This window comes from Podarcis liolepis (assembly GCF_965112155.1).
Source record: "Podarcis liolepis genome assembly, chromosome: 3".
NCBI classification, from domain to species: Eukaryota; Metazoa; Chordata; class Lepidosauria; order Squamata; family Lacertidae; genus Podarcis; species Podarcis liolepis.
The window spans coordinates 86,415,759-86,434,403 of NC_139557.1; the positions used below are offsets into that span (position 1 = coordinate 86,415,759).

At 44.4% G+C, this 18,645-nt stretch overlaps 1 protein-coding gene across 5 annotated transcripts in view; it reads right to left on the reverse strand.

Moving 5' to 3' along the window:
- Window positions 1–18,645, reverse strand: part of MDGA1 (MAM domain containing glycosylphosphatidylinositol anchor 1) — a 239,175-nt gene that overhangs the window by 55,890 nt on the left and 164,640 nt on the right. The window lies entirely within an intron of this gene.

Genomic DNA, 18,645 nt, shown 5'->3' on the forward strand with positions numbered 1-18,645 from the left:
CGGCACATTCACTCTATATTAACAGCTGAAAAGGGCATTAAGATTGAATCAAAACTAGCTACTTGGCTTTAGTTTCATTGTTCTATTTTGATAATGAGCTCCTGCCAGCTGCTTCAAAATATGCCCACTTAGAAATATATTACTGCTATTTCATGCTGAAGGTTGAGGGTGTGACAGCTGGCAAGTTCTGGGCCAAAACTTGTGGCCTTCTCCCTCACCCTTTCCCCTCTAGTTCCACCAAGCCATTCTGGAGCATGTCGAAGTTTTGTCACACTGCCTGTAAATGTGCAGGGAGATGACGAGGAGGGAGGTCTGTGCATTATGATGGTGGAGGCAGAAAGAGACCAGTGCATACGGACAAGGAAGCAGGATGTGCATCCTTGTCACCTGACCTACTTCAAGCAGTGAAGAGGAAACAGACGAGAATTGTTGGGAAGCGCTGCATGGACCTGCTATTAAGTGTTAGCCAAAGCCCACAGATGACCCTAATCTGGTCAATAGCTGACCTGCAGTTCAGACGTATAATTCCCAGATGGAAAATTACTACTTCTGGATGAATCTGTGAATTTTGGTTTCTTTCCAGTTGTCATTTTCCCTGCCTTAAGTTCTGTTGTCCACATTTCTGCATCAGTTTCCTTTTTATCTTAAAGACATCCTCATGAAAGTTTCTCAGCATTTTCCTGCAAATGTATCAAAATCTACACAGTTTTTATATGCGATTTCCCCTGATATATTGTTATTTTCACTAATGTGTATTTCAATGCATACTTTCTCCCGATACATTATTGGGTTAGAGAACAGCACCACAAATTCAGAGAAGTGCGAATTTTGAAGGTTAGCTGAGCTTCGGTTCACATATTGTTTCAGAAAGTTCGAATAAAGTAGGTTTCCATTAAAATTCAAACTGAACCAAATTTATGCCCCATCAATACTACCACTTAACTATTGTTTCTTAAACAAGCTGTTTAAACTCCAGGTATGTCCAGGTTGTCTTCCATGCATCTTCAAGTAGAACACTGTCTTGTTTGAGGGCCCATCCAGACTTTTGCTTGTCCTACTGCTTCCTACAGGAAAATCCAATGTTTATCACTGAATTGGAGCAAACATCTGTTGGGTATTCTGAAGACTGATGCTTGCTAAAATTCACTGCTAAAGAGTGGGTTCGACGTGGCAAACAGAACCGCTCAGGCTCAGTGGCGTAGCGTGGGGGGTGCCAGGGGTGCGGGCCGCACCGGGCGCAACATCTGGGGGGGCGCGAGTCCAGAGGGAAGGGACAAGTTCCTTCCTCCGCCGGGCTCCCCGCCGCCACCGCCAGCCTTGCACCCTAGCGCGTGCGTGCCCCCCGCCGCCGCTGCGGCTGCGCTCCACTCACTGCTCGCAGGAGGAGCAGCCGCTGCAGCAGCGCCGCCGCCGCCACCGACGCCTGGCCGGGCACGGGCAGCCTCCGCACCCCGCCGCCGCCGCCATCCCCTCGGCCCAGCCACAGGCGGTGGCTGCTTCTGCCGACTGGGAGGGAGGAGAGCTCCGAGGGGCCTTGCCGCGCCCTGCGCTCCCCAAAACCCTCCGAGAGGAAGCCGGCGGGCGGGCGAGGGTCTCCCGGCAGAAGGGGGCGCCGCTGGCTCCGGCTCTCAGCGCAAGTCTCAGCCGCGGGGGGGGGGGGGCGAGGACGGAGCATGGCTGGAAGCCCCCGGACCCGGCCAGGAGGAGAAGAGGCGCTCGCCAAGCCCGGATCTGGAGCTCCACCTACAGCCCAAGGAAAGGAGGGGGCGGGGAGGCGCCCGAGGGGAGGGGGCTTCGGCTGCCTCGGCCCGTGGGGGCTCCGCAAATAATAAATTTAATAAATTCCTGCTGAGCCTTTGGGGGGGTCCTTGGCTCCTTCGCTCGCCCCCAGCCCCAGTGGCGTAGCGTGGGGGGTGCAGGGGGGCCGGGCGCAACATCTGGGGGGGGCGCGCTCGCACTCGAGTGCTAAAATCCACGGGTTAGGGGGCGCAAATTACTTGCCTTGCCCCGGGTGCTGACAACCCACGCTACGCCACTGCTCAGGCTTGTGCCTAGAAAGCAGAAAGCTGCTCAGACAAGTGGACGTGTGGACAAACCCTCCCCTACACTCTTCTTGTAAGTTTTTGTAAGTGGAGATTCCTGCTTGGCAGGGGGTTGGACTCGATGGCCCTTGTGGTCTCTTCCAACTCTATGATTCTATGATTCTATGAGATGGTACGACTGAGACCTAGGACAGAGGCAGATTCTCAGAGAATGAGCCAAATAAAATGAAAATCATATTGTTTCTGGAATCCAGCCAGGATCCATTTTTAATCAGTGTGTGCCTCATCTGCAAATATCCACAATGGATACAGATTTGAACAGCACCCCTATAGATGAGTCGTTCTGTTTGCCAGCTTTCTCACAGTCTCAGCCAAGCAAGACAATATCCTACTTCCAGGGGCAAATCCCTTCATATATTTCGGCATGCAACACACTATTTCCTGGAAACAATGTAAAGTGTGATAGCAGAATCAAGAAGAAGTCTGATAGCAGGAAAGGAAGGCTATTTTGCAATTATGAGCCAGGATTTTTGATGGTGAGGCAGCTATCCCAAGGTTAGGGAGAACTGTTCCATTATGTCCAGCACACACCAAGCCATCTCGGGGAAAACCCACATAACGTAACTAGTACACATGGAATGGCTCCTGTAATATTTTCAACTCCCTCTTGGCTTGCTCTGTTTGCAAATGCACTGTACAAAGGGCCCGTATAGTTGGAATTTACTTTCTAGTAATCATGTGATCTCCAACAGTTCAGGGTCTTGTAGGGGAGCAAACTGCATGCATGAGATAGGCCTCTGATTTATCTGTATCCATCTATCAAACCCATGGAAGGTGTCTGGCATCAAGATATCAATAAATGATTAATATCTAGGATATTCCTCCAGATAACCCAAAATGTATCTTCAGAGGCAGAGCTAGCTGCTCCGGCACCCGACGCGGTACACATGCTGTGCACCCGGGTGCAGGGCTAGCTACCTGCGGAGGTGGGGCTGGCGTCCCAGGGGGGTGCCACCCACCCGTCCCAATATTGGCCACCATTTTCTTTCATATGGTGGGATGTAAAATTGAAGAGAACCATTAATATGAAAGAAAATGGTAACCAATATTGGGACGGGTGGGGAAAGAACGGGTAACCTAAAGTCAGTTTTTAAATTGACATTATTTTTCAAAAAGCCCTCTCTCCCTACTAGCCTGCCCCCCGTCCCCAGTATGCATCTGCCATGAGCTGATGCTGTTCTTTATAATTAGAAGAGGGAGAGAGAAACGCTAGTTCAGAAGGAGACTCAATATTGCCAAGTACAGTAGCATTTAAACACTGGAAAAACATATGCCCTGCATTTCTCTGCCACTGTCTTTTGGACTCATCTACCTCATGGGATTGCTGTGAGGATAAAATGGGGAGAAGAAGTATATATCCCATTTTGAGCTCCCTCGAAAAAACATTAAGATATAGATGGAATAATAAATAAATAAAAAGTTTCCTGCTAAAGCCCCCTATGTCTCTCATTCATTTTGTCACCTAAACAAAATTTATTTAAGAGCAAAAAGCTACATATAGAAGAGGCAACATTAGCAGCCAAGACATAATGGGTTGGATTCAGACTAAGTTAATCTCACTCACCCAAGACTTAAAATAAGCCATGACCACCTTTCCACACTGATTTTAATGAGAACTAATGTAGCCTGGATCCAAGCCATTTTGTGAATGTGTATACTCATGCACATAAATATAAAATAATATCATTCAATATATCAGAGCTTTCAAAACTGTGCATCGCGACATGTTAGTGTGTAGGCTGCAGTGTGTAGGTGTGTTGCGCGAATGCTGCCCACGCTCCTCCCAGGGCTGGAAAGGAGTTAGTTTAACCTCTGGTTTGCTAGTAAAATGGAATTACTGAGTCGCAAAATGATGCAGAACTGAATTACTGTGCCGCGGAATGATGCATATCTAAAAAGTGTGTCACCAACATGAAGTTTGGAAAGCTTATATATATATATATAATATAATATATAAGCTTTTATATATATATATATATATATATATATATATATATATATATATATATATATATGGTAGTAGGAAATATGCCATCTAAAAACCTCACCAGTCTTCTCCCTTTAACGGTAAGGATATGGGCCTCCATAACAGTCCCACTGTATACTGATCTCACAGTCTGTCCATAGCTAACCTCCTTTGCATCCCAAACTCCATTTCCACCCCCCAAAAAAAACCCCTGCCCAAGGTAAGTCTTCTATATGATTTCTAAGCACCAGAGACCTGAAGCCACACAACGCTCCAGAATAAGCATAGACAGGAGCTCCAAAGACGAGCAACAAATTATTTGTGTAATATGAAAAGGAGGAGAAGCAAGGACAGGGGATCATTCTCTGTTTGTCTTTTGGCTGCCATTTAATCCACAAGGACTCTAGATGTGGTTTTTTTTACCCAGTGGGATATTGCAAAAACATTCAGGCTGAAATTTGGCTCCAGCTGCAGGATCCTTAAACACGTTTCCCCCCTCATGATTGATGATGCTAGCTTCACAATGGAGCAATACCACTGAAGGTCTCAATTTGGGAGATTTTTCATCATACAGGCCCCTTGACACCACCTCTGATCTTGCCCCCTTGTTGTGTGTGTTTTGTGCGGCTCTGCCTCGATTGAAACACCCTTTCCCTTCCTGGCCAGGCTGGCCCCAGAGCTGCGGTCTGATATTACTCTGGTACAGTTAATAAAGCACACATAGGCACCTACACAGGGGGAAATGCAGGCTGCCTTATTAGAGATTCTGAATCCTCGGCGGAGGAGCTTGTACAGGACCCAGCAATGAGCTCATTCATCACTGGGTGCAGTTAGCTGCCAGCGGGGCTGGAGCAGAAGCACAGCATAGCTCTCAGTCTCATCCCTTTGCCTTTACCTCCTTCCATTTCCGAATAATGAGAGCAGGGGTGGGAGGTGGAAAGCACTCTGTTTTCCACATCTGCAAATGGTTTGCAGCAGACACCACACGTGCCACTCTAGGAAAAGGAGAAAGCCAGCCTTACCCAAGCTGATGCCTTCTGGACATTGTTAGACTGTAGCTCCCATCAGCTCCAGCCAGCATGTGGTTGGCAAAGACTGGCCTAATAAATCACCCCAAAGGCAAGCTGAGAGAACCACAGGAGGGAGCAAAGATTACTTCACACTGCCTCTTCTAACTTACAGCTTCACCCTCCAAGTCTGAAGCCAGCAGAGGCTGGTCCATTAAGGCAAATGGGGGCACTGCCCCAACAACCTCAGTCTGCCCTCAGCTGGATCCCCTTTGCCTGTCTTCTTACTTACATCCAATCCATGGGGTAGCACTAGCTGTCAGCTTCCTCCTCTTTAGCCTTAGTGTTGCTTCTGTATAACTTAACAAGGAGGACAGGGACAGAATTAGAATGAATTGGCTCTGCCTCTGGCTCCACCTACTGTTGGCCTCCTTGCCTTCTGCTCTACCAGTCCCAATGGGCACCAGCTGAATTGTTTCCTTTTACCTCAACCAACTCCTTAAACAGACTTCATAATTAATGTCAGAACCCTACCCTGGTCCTTCATGATGTCGAAAGATCTCTTAGGCTCCCTTACTCTGCCTGTTCTCTCTCTCTGCAGCCAGTCAACTGTAACCCCCACAAAGTATTCACAACTAAGGATGTTTCAGGGAATCACAGTTTGCAAATTCCAGGATAAATGGATGTGATCAGCACTTACCGGGGTAATACAACCATCTACACTTCCCAAATGTTGCGACACACATTTTAAGCTAAAAAAGGGTATCCAAATGCATTTCAAAATGCATACTTTGAAAGTCGATACACTTTAAAATGCATTTTTACATGTAAAAAACAATAAACCTTTTGGCACTTCTAAGACTAATACATTTATTATGGCATAAGCTTTCATGGATTACAGTCTGCTTCATCAAGTACATGGTGAATTGAAAGACTCCTCAGCCTGCTCCATGTAAATCTGGGGGCAGTTTTCATTTGCAACTGGTTGGGCTATCAAAAAGGTATGTAGAAAGGGAATTCTCTATCACAGCCAAGTCATGCTTCATGTGGAAAACAAACAGCTGGGAACAGCTAGGCATGGGGGAGAATTTCAGTCTATTTTTAATTCTCATCTTTCAAACTAATATATGGACTGCAACATAATTATCCTCCACACTGTGCATTTCTCTGGATTTCGTGATACAGCAGCCCTCATCTAAAAAACCCAAAACCAACCCACACCAAAATGTGTGAAAATAAAATGAAATGATTTTAGGGCAAAATATGTTTAAAATTGCACAGTTGTGTCTGTGTTCAAATATGTTATTAAAATACAATTTTTGTACAGTTTTTTTAATAAAAAAATGCAGATTAATGAGGAAATGTAGTGGATCAACACATTGACACTGACTGGAAATAGGCTGATCCATCTATCCCTAGGGGCAGCTTGTGCCATACTTTGTGAAGAAGCTTTGGACTATGGGCACCAGCCTTCTGAAATCATAGATGCATATACAAGAATTAAATAGCACACCATTTGTTATTGAAGGATGTCAGGTATCTTAGAGGGTTTCTCAGTCACATTTCCTACAATGTGAAGTTTTGAGGAAGTACCTTTGGAAATTAACTGTGATGTTAATCAGTTAATTGGATTAACAACTATGCCATTGCAACAGAGAGAGCTTCCATTTATACATGAAGTCCTAGAAGATATTTATCCCAAAAAGCATATCACATTCCTTAACTGAGGACCACCAAAATCAGTTCATTAAACAACATAACCAGTTAGTTGTACTCAGTGGCGTAGCGTGGGGGGTGCAGGGGGGCCGGCCGCACCGGGCGCAACATCTGGGGGTTAGGGTTAGGGGGCGCAAATCCACAGGTTAGGGGGCGCAAATTACTTGCCTTGCCCCGGGTGCTGACAACCCACGCTACGCCACTGGTTGTACTCCATATGCTATTTCCACAGTTCTGGATCAGGTCCTGAAGTTTTATTGTAGTTTATAAAATAAGCTTAGATGTTTATGCTACATGCTGATTGCCAAGAAGAAGAAATAAAACACAGCAAAGCCCAAGGTAATTTTCAGAGAGGCATGCTTCAGAGTAAAGCAATGAAAGAATAGCAATGAATGTGACATATCATCACATCTAGGCTTCTAAGTAGCATGCCTTAAAATTTCGTCAGAAAAGCTTGGTTTCTTCCAATCTATAAATCAATAGAATAGAAAAAAACCAACTCAAGAGTTAAAACCCACCTTTAGAGAGAAATAAGAGTCAGCCACAGTTTTTCAACATTTGAGTATGAGTGTGTTTACTCAAATGTAGTAAGGAGAATAAAAAAAACTAGATGTATTACTCACAAACAGCACTTTAAAAATGCGAAACCCTTTGCAGGCATCCTGACATCACCTATCCACACAACAATCTTGCAATATTGCTTCTTTCTGTTTCACGGGCATGGGACTGCTGCAGAAGTTCCAGATTATTAAAAAAGAAATATCTGGAGATAGAAACTTAGCATGTTCTGGTTGTCAAGTCATAAAAAAAGTTCCATAGCTAGCCAGATCCAATGTAACATTTGCACATATTTGCTTCTGCAATTTTCAAGCAATGGTCCCAATAAACTACAGTGGGGATTTATTTGTACCGAGGATGCTTGGGGTGGGGTGGGGGAGATGATGGACCCAACAGGGAGCAAATAAATAAGCATATGTTCTCAACGTCAAGTAAGCATATGTTGTTCCTGTAAATGCCAATTCCCCTTCTGCCAAAAGGGAAATCAATGCAGTAACTCACTGAAGTACATGCCTCCAGTAATCCTGCTCTGCTCTGATTTGCTCTTCGAGTTTTGATGTGAGTGTTTGACCATGCTTTCTTGTTAACTATGTTAGCATAGAGTTCATATGATTTTTAGAGTTTCTGTGGTTTGAACAAGATAAGTGTGATGCTAATCATCAAATCTAGTAGAAACTAAAGCTGTAGTTGAGGAAGTTTGGTTAGAGAAAAGTTTGCACACCAAACAGTAGACTTTTCCTTTCATGGGAGAGTACACTAGCCATTTCCGAGGGTAGGTTTCTCCATTTACTTTAGTGGAATAAATTAATTTTTTTGAGCAGAACTGAGATTGGCTTTTGGATGTTCGCTTCAAAGTGGTAGAAGGTCCACCCCAGTGCCAACATTCCGACGGACCTTTCTCAACCAAGAATGTTATTTCCTTGTTATTCAATGAGGTCCATAAAGCTACATCATTATGGACTCTGAAATCACAAGTAGCATGAACAGTTGGTATTTTGTGTCTGTTATGCTGGGGTTTTTGCTGAGATCATTTGCTTTGTTTTCCAATTTTTTTAGAGGCTAAAGAGCATGAACTGTTTCTTTTGTTGTAACTATCTCGTGGCATGTTCCCTCAGTGTCTTGTGTTAATTCTTTGGCTGCAGATCCTGTCACTTCATTGTTACTTTTTCCAGAGGTTTCTGTATTTGTAGTGGTAGTTACTGACAACAGTTCTTGTATTGGGAACCTGCGTTCTGAATCTAAACTGATTGTTCTTCAGTCTGCTCAGACTGTTCAGCGTAGTCTACTTGATTTCTTCTGTTTGTAAACACGAATGTTCTGCAGCTGAGGGATCATGTAGGGCTGCTTCTGCCTGCTGTACAAAGCCATATGACATGATTGGCTTTAAATGTTTTGAGTATTTCCTTCTGTTCTTTTTGTCACTTTCGTTTACTAGCACCACTTTCATATCACTTACTCATTATTTTCACAAAAAGTTGAAATTAAATATTATTGTGATTCACAATGACATGAAAGAATCCTCACTTGTTTTGAAAATGCATGCTATAATGATAGACAGGGATCTGAACACTTGCATCGTTTTAACATTTGATTCTGAGTAGCTTTAAAGCCCCCATGAACTTTACTAAACAGTAGGTATGCACTTGTGTAACTGTTATACAGGCACAGATTCGTACGTCACATATTTAATGTTACTAAACAACTGGTCCTAGATAGTAAAATATACCTGTGTTTTTGTTTCCTTGTTTTTTTAATGGCAAGAAGCTGAGGTTCCCCTCGATTATGAGGTCCTAGGCTGCAGCCTGTTTGACCTGTATGTAAATCTGGCACTGCCTGCAACATGTGGAGGACCACATTTCTCCATCCTTGACCTGGGCTAGTTGAAAGACTGGATGCAGCCAAAGTGGTTAAAAAGCAGAACTCTTTCCTAAGGTGTATACTAACTGCAGTTATCAAAGGCAAAGAAGAGGGGTAGTATCTCAGTCACAGAGCACATGTATCTGTCCCAAGTTCAATTTCCAGCATCTCCAGGTATGGCTGGGAAAAGACTCCTGTCTGGAACCCTGGGGAGCTGTTTCCAGTCAGTATAGACCAGGCATAGGCAAACTTGGCCCTCCAGATGTTTTTGGACTACAGTTCCCATCATCACTGACCACTGGTCCTGTTAGCTAGCGAACATGGGAGTTGTAGTCCAAAAACTACATAGGCTGAGTTTGCCTATGTCTGGTATAAACAATATTGAGATAGATCGATTGATGGTCTGGTGCAGTATAAGGCAGCTTCATATTTTCCTAACAACAGGCAGAACTGATGGATTCAAGGTTGCACTGATTTGTCAACAAATGATGCTTCCGTTTGCCAAAAACTCTAGAGTGGATTGTAATTTTTTTTGAAAAATAATGGCTACAAATGGCGCACACAGGCAGCATCAATCCTCTTGACATACAGAGACCTCAATGGGTGTATTAAAAGGGTTAGCTTGGCCTAGAGATATTGCCCTTACTTGGCTGCAGATGTGTGCTCCAATGTCTGTAACATTTCAAGGAATCAATGTCCTCTTCAGCCCTGAGATAGATAAAAAGCCTTTGGGAAGGTATGGGGGCCTAGGAAGACCTGGGACCCAGCAGCCATTGCAGCCATCCTGCTGCAGAGATGCTGGCTAATCAGCAGTTTGAAAGAATGAGTTGAGTCACCCACGCTACCTCGCCTAAACTTCTTCCTGCGCACCACAGTTTCAGAACAAGGGACATGATGAAACTCTAACGACAAGAATAGACTCTAATTGGGATGCAGGTTTCTTACAGGGATGTCAAAAGCTTTGCAAGTGGATTCTGGGCTAAGGAAATAATGTTCAATAGTGATGACTGCCCATACGACAGGCTGGCTAAACAGCAACCAATTAAACGGTGTCTAAAAAAGATGGGATTCAACCAAGCAGCCTGCTTATAAAGCACAACCAAAGGGTGAACAGGGAGAAGCACTACCAATGATGGCTTTCACTATGAAATTACGGCAAGAGGTAGCAATTACATTTGAACCTTCTAAGAAAAAAACACCCAGCAAGACATGAGGTAACACTAGCTGTGTATAGTAATTACAGTTTTTCCTAGACTAGAAAGCAGTAAGACAGAGTCATTATTGCTTACAATATGCTTATATATTGTTGATGTCTTGTATAGTCTCTTGTCAAATTTGCAAAACTTTGCTTGACCAGACCACACCAAGACCCCCCACCCAAAAAATTAAGTGGGGTAGGAAGGAATTTTTGCACTAAGGGCAACAGCATACGTTAGTTATGTAACAAAGTCTAGAAATATTATGATCTATATACATCCTTGAATAAAGAGAGATTCAGTTCCTCTCAGGTTGCCCAGTGTACAAATGAGTAAATCCATCTGCTGACAGTCTACGTTACTTTCATATGTATTCACCTATAAGGCTATCCCATCCCTGTATTAATCTGTGAATTCTTAAAAAATAAAACCCTGCATGAATACTGATGTATTTTTTAATGTATATTCTCTCAACCAATGTATTTACAAACTTTTCTCACAAAATGTATTTTATAGGTAGACTATTTGTCTGTCTAACCCAATGCAATAGGGAAGGGGAAACCTGTGTCCTTCCAGATGTAGATGGACTATGACTCCCATCATTCCTAGCCGTTAGCTGTTCTAGCTGGGGCTGATGGGAACTGGAGTCCAAAATCATCCAAAGAGCCAAATGGTCCTTAGCCCTCCCTGCCCTACTGACTACTTTGACCAGCAGCGTTTCTCAAGGGCCTCAGGCAGAGATCCTTCACATACCTGCTGCCTGATCCTTTAAAATAGAGCTGCTGGGGATTGAACCTGGGACTTTTTGCAAAGCATGTGCTCTACCACTGCACTTGGACTTTTTTTTTTTAACCATAACAAGGGCTTAGCAAATGTCAGCTGTGCTGAGCACTCACCAGCTGATGGTGCAGCAAGTTGGCACGTGTAATATGAAAGGAAGAGAAAACCGCAAGTAACACCAGCACTTTAAATATCCCTGCAAGACATTTAAACACAAACAGCCTCCTGGCCAATCTAGGGCAATTTTACAAATATCATTTCATATAAAACTTGGAACCACTATTTGCTCAAGGGCAAATAAACATGGGTTGTTTCATATGTCACAAGCAGCCAAATGCACTTTGACAATGTACAGCCTTCCTCAGTGGTTAACTAAGGTCTTAATGATCCCATGCAGATGAAGCAATAGGCAGAGCACTATCAAGAATTGTACTTGCAGGAAAACATGGTCTCTGACAAAACAATTTACAGTATCCAGACTATGCCTGCCTTGGAAGAGCCGGATGTCTGTCCCTCCCTTGGCGAGCTAAAAAATGCCATCAATTCTCAGTCATGAGGTAAAGCCCCAGGACAGGACGGAATCCCAACAGAAGTGCTGAAAGCTGGCCTCAATTCCTCCCTCATGACACACCTCCATGGCCTTCTCTTGAAGTGTTAGAAGCATCCATGCCACCATATGTGCATCGTGACCCTCTATAATAACAAAGGTGGCCGCCATGATTATAACAACTACCATGGAATCTCTCTGCTGAGTACTGTGGGGAAAGCCTTCACCCGAATAGTTCTCAACAGTTTACAGCCACTCGCTGACACGTCTATCCCAAGTCACATTGCAGCTTTAGAGATCATAGGTCAACAGTCAACATGATTTTCTCACTGTGCCAGCTGCAGAAGAAATGCTGAGAGCAGAGGTGCCTTCATGGACCTGATGAAGGTCATTGACCCCTTCAGCCCAAAAGGACTTTTCACATAGCTCAACAAGATAGGATGCCCAACAAAGCTCCACAATGTGATCGGGTAAGGTGGTGGTCTCTCCCTCCTTAGAGGTTTTTAAACAGAGGATGGGTGGTAATCTGCCAGGGATTGTTTAGCTGTGATTCCTTCATTGCAGAGTTTGGAACAGGTGAGAGTTGGGTCCCTTCCAACTCTACAATTCTATGAGCATGCTGCCCTCAAATGCACACCACCACAGACACAAATTCCATACACACTGACATAAGATGTTTTCCATTTTTGAATGTTACCTATCCCAACTTGCTGGTTGTTTCTTTATGGTAGGTATGGGGAACCTGTTGCCCATCAAATCTTGTTGGACCAACTCCCATCAGCCTCAACCAGCACGCCAATGGTCAGTGATGATAGGAGTTACTAGCAGTGCAAACTCCCCCAACTTGAGTCGATACCTTTGCTTTCAGGTATTATTTCATGAACTAGCAATTGAGCACTATCAACCACTGGGAGAAGCTGCTATCTGGGTTCAACTTAAGAATGAAAGAAAATTAGGCATTGTCTTATTTTCCTTTTGCACTTTAAGATGAATTGGCAGGAAGGAGAATGTTAAGAGATAAGCAGGAACATGGCTTGGCACACTTGCAAATAGAGTAAAGAACAGAGTCCTGATCTGGGATGGGGCCTTGTCAGTTCTATGATTTTACTTGTTCAAATTCTATTTCAGTTAGTTTATTTTGCTTCTGATATGAGTTTACCAAAGCATGTTATGCTGAAAGCAGATTTCAATCCCTAGCGCTAGCAGGCAAGCGGAAGGGTATGCTCTCTGCCTACTATTGACACTGAGGTCTTTCTCATCTGATTTATTCATGGCAAGTAAGCAGGAAAGAGAATCAGGCCTTGTGGGGTTTCAGAAGACATGGTTCTGGCGATGGAGGAACAGCTTCTCACTGCTTTAGAAAGTTCTTCCAACGCTTGGCACTTTCTTTTCACGAGGGACAGCCCATGTCTTTCTCTGTTGCCATATACCCTTAGCAGCTTCAGCTCTTCATGTTTCACAGACCTAAATGCATTTATAAAATGCAGACAGGAGCCAGATTTAATGGCTGCCAGAACTAGAAATCTGTGCGTTTATGTGAATTGTTCTTTCTCATGCTGATTCGGGCATCCAAAAGCACTGAAGGCACAGATGAGACATTATTTATGTGCAGGCTGTTTTGTGCAAAATGTGACTCACACAAAGCTGCATTGCAAGTCAGTGGCAAAGCAGCGGCTAGCTAGATTTCAGACCAGGAGAGATTACATTGCTGATGTACACAGGGAAACTGATTGTGTAGAACATTCAGTCATTCAAATCAAGACTTGCACTATGTGTATCAGCTGCTGATGTGTAATTTGTTATTACATTAACCACGTGGAGATATTTTTAAAACAAAGCAATCTGTAAGTTTTGTTAAACAGAAATCAATAAATTTGTGATGTTTGCTTTAACACCACAACACTTTCCTGGCATCTATAAACCCATGTACTGAAAACAAAGGTATTTGGGATCTGGATTTAACATACTGGGAAATTTTATTGAAGGGTTGGATAGATAGATATAAATTAATAAACATTTTCTAGGCAAATGGGAAATGTACATTTTTTGAAATTTAGATTCCTAATAAACCAATCCAAAGTATGTGTCAAAGATCACAACTTAAAACTCTTTCAAGGGGCATAATGTAGGGATGTGAGAAACTTTCCCTATGATTTCTATAGATACTTATATGTTCCCAAAGTGACATGAGTTTGGAGGCATTTATGGACAAAAGTAGATTTGTAAGCGCCCTCTCCAGTCAAGTACAGTTTACATGCTAGTTTGTACTGTATTATTTATCGCCTGTTTTTTATTCCAAGTGCTGGCCAGCATGCTATTGTAAAAACTGAAAGGCTTTTTTCTTCAAAAGGTGATTGTGCTTTTGTTCTTCATTTTACGCAATTACACTAATTGCATAACATCTCATGCAACACTGTTTTTTGTTTGCTTTGCATTTCTCCCATTGCTCTACTATAACTGTTGAGAAACCAATAGCTTTAGATAGCTTTAAATCCATAGCCACAAATATGTAATTTGTTTTCTGGAAGTGTAAACCCCCCACAGATATTTGTTGTGTACATTCTCTGGACCCCATGGAAGTGACTTGTTCAGCGTGCTTTTTTGTAACCTTGATATTATGAGTTACAGTGGTGCCTCGCAAGACGAAATTAATTCGTTTCGCAAGTTTTTTCTTCTTGCGAGTTTTTCGTCTTGCGATGCACGGTTTCCCATAGGAATGCATTGAAAATCAATTAATGCGTTCCTATGGAAACCGCCTTCAGACCAGGTCCGGGGACAGTCTGTCCCCCGACCTCTTCTGAAGGCTGGGGGGGGGGACAAGGGCTTTTCTTCCCACCCCCAGCATTTTAAAAAATCCCGGGACAGCGGAGGACTTCTCCGCTGTCCGGGGCAATCTTAAAATGCTGGCGGGCGGCATTTTAAAATCGCCCGGGACAGCGGAGGACTTCTCCGCTGTCCGGGGCGATGTAAAAGCCCCTGGGAAGGCAGGCAGGGGGGACAAAGACTTTTGCCCCCCGCCCGCCTTCAGAAGAGGTCCTGGACAGCTTCTCCCCGCCGCCCCTTGCTTCAAAAGAGGTCTGGGGACAGCGGGGAAGACGCGCTGCGCTTCCCGCTGTCCCCGGACCTGGGGCTGCGGGGAGAAGATCGCTTCTCCCTGCCGCCCCTTGCTTCAAAAGAGGTCCGGGGACAGCGGGGAAGAAGCGCTGCGCTTCCCGCTGTCCCCGGACCTCTTTTGAAGCAAGGGGCGGTGGGGAGAAGCGATCTCCCCGCAGCCCCTTGCTTCAAGAGAGGTCCGGGGGACAGCGGGAAGTGCTTCCCACTGTCCCCGGACCTGGGGCTGCGGGGAGAAGATCGCTTCTCCCCGCTGCCCCTTGCTTCAAAAGAGGTCCGGGGACAGCGGGAAACGCTTCCCGCTGTCCCCGGACCTGGGGCTGTGGGGAGAAGATCGCTTCTCCCCGCTGCCCCTTGCTTCAAAAGAGGTCCGGGGACAGCGGGAAACGCTTCCCGCTGTCCCCGGACCTGGGGCTGCGGGGAGAAGATCGCTTCTCCCCGCTGCCCCTTGCTTCAAAAGAGGTCCGGGGAAAGCGGGAAACGCTTCCCGCTGTCCCCGGACCTGGGGCTGCGGGGAGAAGATCGCTTCTCCCCGCCGCCCCTTGCTTCAAAAGAGGTCCGGGGACATCGGGGAAGACCCGCTGTCCCCGGAGCTTGCGGGGCAAGCTTCGTTTTGCGAAGCAAGCCCATAGGGAAATTCGTCTTGCGAGGCAACTCGAAAACGAAAAAACCTTTCGTTTTGCGAGTTTTTCGTCTCGCGAGGCGTTCGTCTTGCGGGGTACCACTGTACTCTCATACGTCAGTGCGCTTATTTTCACCTGGCAAATATTGTTTGCATATTGAATTTGAAATGCAAACCACTGAGCATGGGGGAAAGAGGTTGAATCAATACAACATTCTGAGAGATGGTGACGAGTTTGCTCAGTTGAATTGGGAACAGGAAGCAAATATGGGGTTCAGTAGGAGAATCCTGGGGTCAGGAATGACAACTGTGGACACTGTAGTAATAACTTCTCTTTTACAGAGATCAGCTAGGAACAATTGGTGTTCAGAATCAGTTTGTCAATTTTCTTTTGCTTAGGATACCCTAGAGAAAAGAAAATCCTTTGAAAGATGAGCTTTCTCTTAAAGTAAGGGACCATTGTGCGGATACCTTGCCATAAGCTGAACTATTTCCATACTTCCTACTGTGGATTTTGCAGTGCCCTCATTCAAAAGGGAAACAACAGCAGCAAAGCAAAACCCTCCCTTCAATGGACTAGATTTGAATGGCTGAATCTCTGTTCCCCTAGGCCCCACTGTTAATGGAGCGAACATGATAGGGGCACCAGAGAAAAGTTCATCTCCAAAATGCTGCCTACGTAAAGCTTTGATCTGATTTCTTTGCAAGCTGCCAAACAAACCTCCCTCTCCCAGCCTCTGATCACAGTGCAGTTTTGTGAGAAGAAAAACATTCGCTCTGTGATGGAAACCTCCCTGGGGTTGACGAAGAAGCTTGATTTGCTAGCCTGAAATTGTGCCACACTGAAGGCTTCTGTACAGAGTTTATTGTTTCCTCTGGGCTTCATGTGAGGTCTAATCTGGGAAAGGAATCCAGAAGGACATGCCCAGTGGCCAGGGATGGCTGATTTGGCTTAGATATGAAACCAGCTTCTCTGGGATGCTTCGCAGAGAGTTCTGATCTAACTCCTCATATCCACAAAGGTGGGCGGTGAAGCCTCTCACAAACAACCCTGCATTTTTCGCTGCATGCTCACGGTCTCAGGATGAGATATGTCAGGAGATAATGACTGTGGGTTTTAATGAAATGTTCTGTCCAATTATGTACCCTCTCATCCACTGGAAGAGGATGATTAATGACAAGTTTCCAGGGTGAACAGCCTCACTTGCAAATATAAAATCTGCTTACTGTGGCCAGGCACACAGGTGAGCTTGAAATTCATGTGCTCGCATTCTACAAACTCTAGTGGTAGCAAAAATGTGATGATCTTTATTTCATTTATTTGTTTATTACAAGTGAGGCATATTCTCCTGTTCAACGGCTACTCCCTGAACATTTGTGTGGGCTTTATTTTCCAGGAATACATTGTTATTGTTAATATTAAAGGATTTTCCTTACAGAGGAGAAGGAAACTCCCATTTCCTTTGGCCGGGCAGTCAGGACATTCTAGCACATTCTTGGCCACAGAGAAGTCGCTTTTTCTCTCACCCACCTCACAGACACACAAAATCAGCTGCCCATCCTCATTAGGCTCAGGGAACAGCAGTTTATAGCTTCTCCGAGAAGCCAAATTGGTGCTGTCATGAATTACTGTAACTGCTTGTTCTACACACTTCAATAATGTCTTTCATTAGGGGATGATAAGAAAGCAGTATGTATTATATTAGCATATGTTTCCCCCATGTAAGAGAAGACCAGGCCTAATCTTCAGTTTGTCAAGAAGGAAGTGCAAGTGAATATTTGCCAGAAGGCCATCTGAGCCCCAAGATGCAGAAGGAGAGCAGGAGATAACTCATGTGCTCTTGAAGCAAGGCAGAGTACTGAAAGTGCACACATACCATTTAAATGGCAAAGCCCATCAACTTGGGAGAGGGGTTGGCCCCCTCAAATATTTAATGGGAGGGGGCGAAGGGACCTAGGCCCCTTGGAGTTGGCTCCTATGCCTGATGTCATAATGAGGTCAGGTGATTTACAGGTGGACATGCTTCATACCTGTCCAAGGTGGTCTGTGGCTAGTGGGAGAGGTAAGAATCTCGTCTGCCATCTCGGCTTTGTTTGTTTTCTACCTCTGTCGTACTACCATTAACACCAGAGTGGGGTAACAGAGGAGCAGAAAGGACACATCACAGTGGGCAGGGAGAATCTCTTGTGACTGACAGGTTAAGCTTGTAATCAGAAGGAATGATTTTACCCAGAAGTGAATCCCTTTGACTTCTTCTCACTACAAAATAAACTTTAAATATGACCAGTGCAAAAGCCTCTGGACCTATTTGCCTGCAATTTGGCATGTTTCTTACCCTGGGGCACATCTTTTATGTCTGCAATTTTCAGACCAACTGCCCACAAAACACTAAGGAATATTAAGCTGTTTCTTTTTTACCCACTGTAAAACTGTAACGTCTGTCCTTGTAAGAAAAACACTGCAGCTATCTTGAGGACTCACTTCCTCAGAATGGGCAACCTTTGCTCTCAAATGTCATTCAATCCCTCTCACGCAAAAAGGTCATAGACATTTTCTTATTCTTCCTTTTCTCCTTTAAAAATCAAACATTAAAGTCACCCTGAAAAAAAGCTGCTGGGACTATTTGCCTGTAATTTGGAAGTCTTTATGCACTCTGAAGTGGCCAGTATGACTGCAAATTTCATCCACTTCTGTCAAAAGGGCTTAACAGATCAGCAGTTAGAGCGAGTCCCCTTTCAGTATAATCAGCTTCTTGGAATGCCAAATTATAGGGTGGGCTACAGTCAAGACTGCCCATATATTTTACTTTCTTGCTGAAGCTCTGCAACTGACTTACACCCCAAAGTGTAGGTCCTACTGACAACTGATAATAAGCAGATTGTTACTTGTGGGCATCAAGCAACATTTTAGAGCCCTGCCCATTTTACTGCTGCTGAAATATTCCTTGTTTTATGCACTTCAGCTAGAAATTTACACTGAAAGAAACAGTAACATATTTGGAGATATTTCAAACCTGGGTAATCTGGTAACATTCATGTAGACTGCCAGATAGCCCTCATTTTAAGAGAGTCCCCCTGTATTAAAGGCTTGTCTTCATTCCCGTATGTCACAATCCTATCAAACATAATAGATGCTTTCAATTTCCATACTTCACATTTCGATAAACCACCGTGGCCAATCCT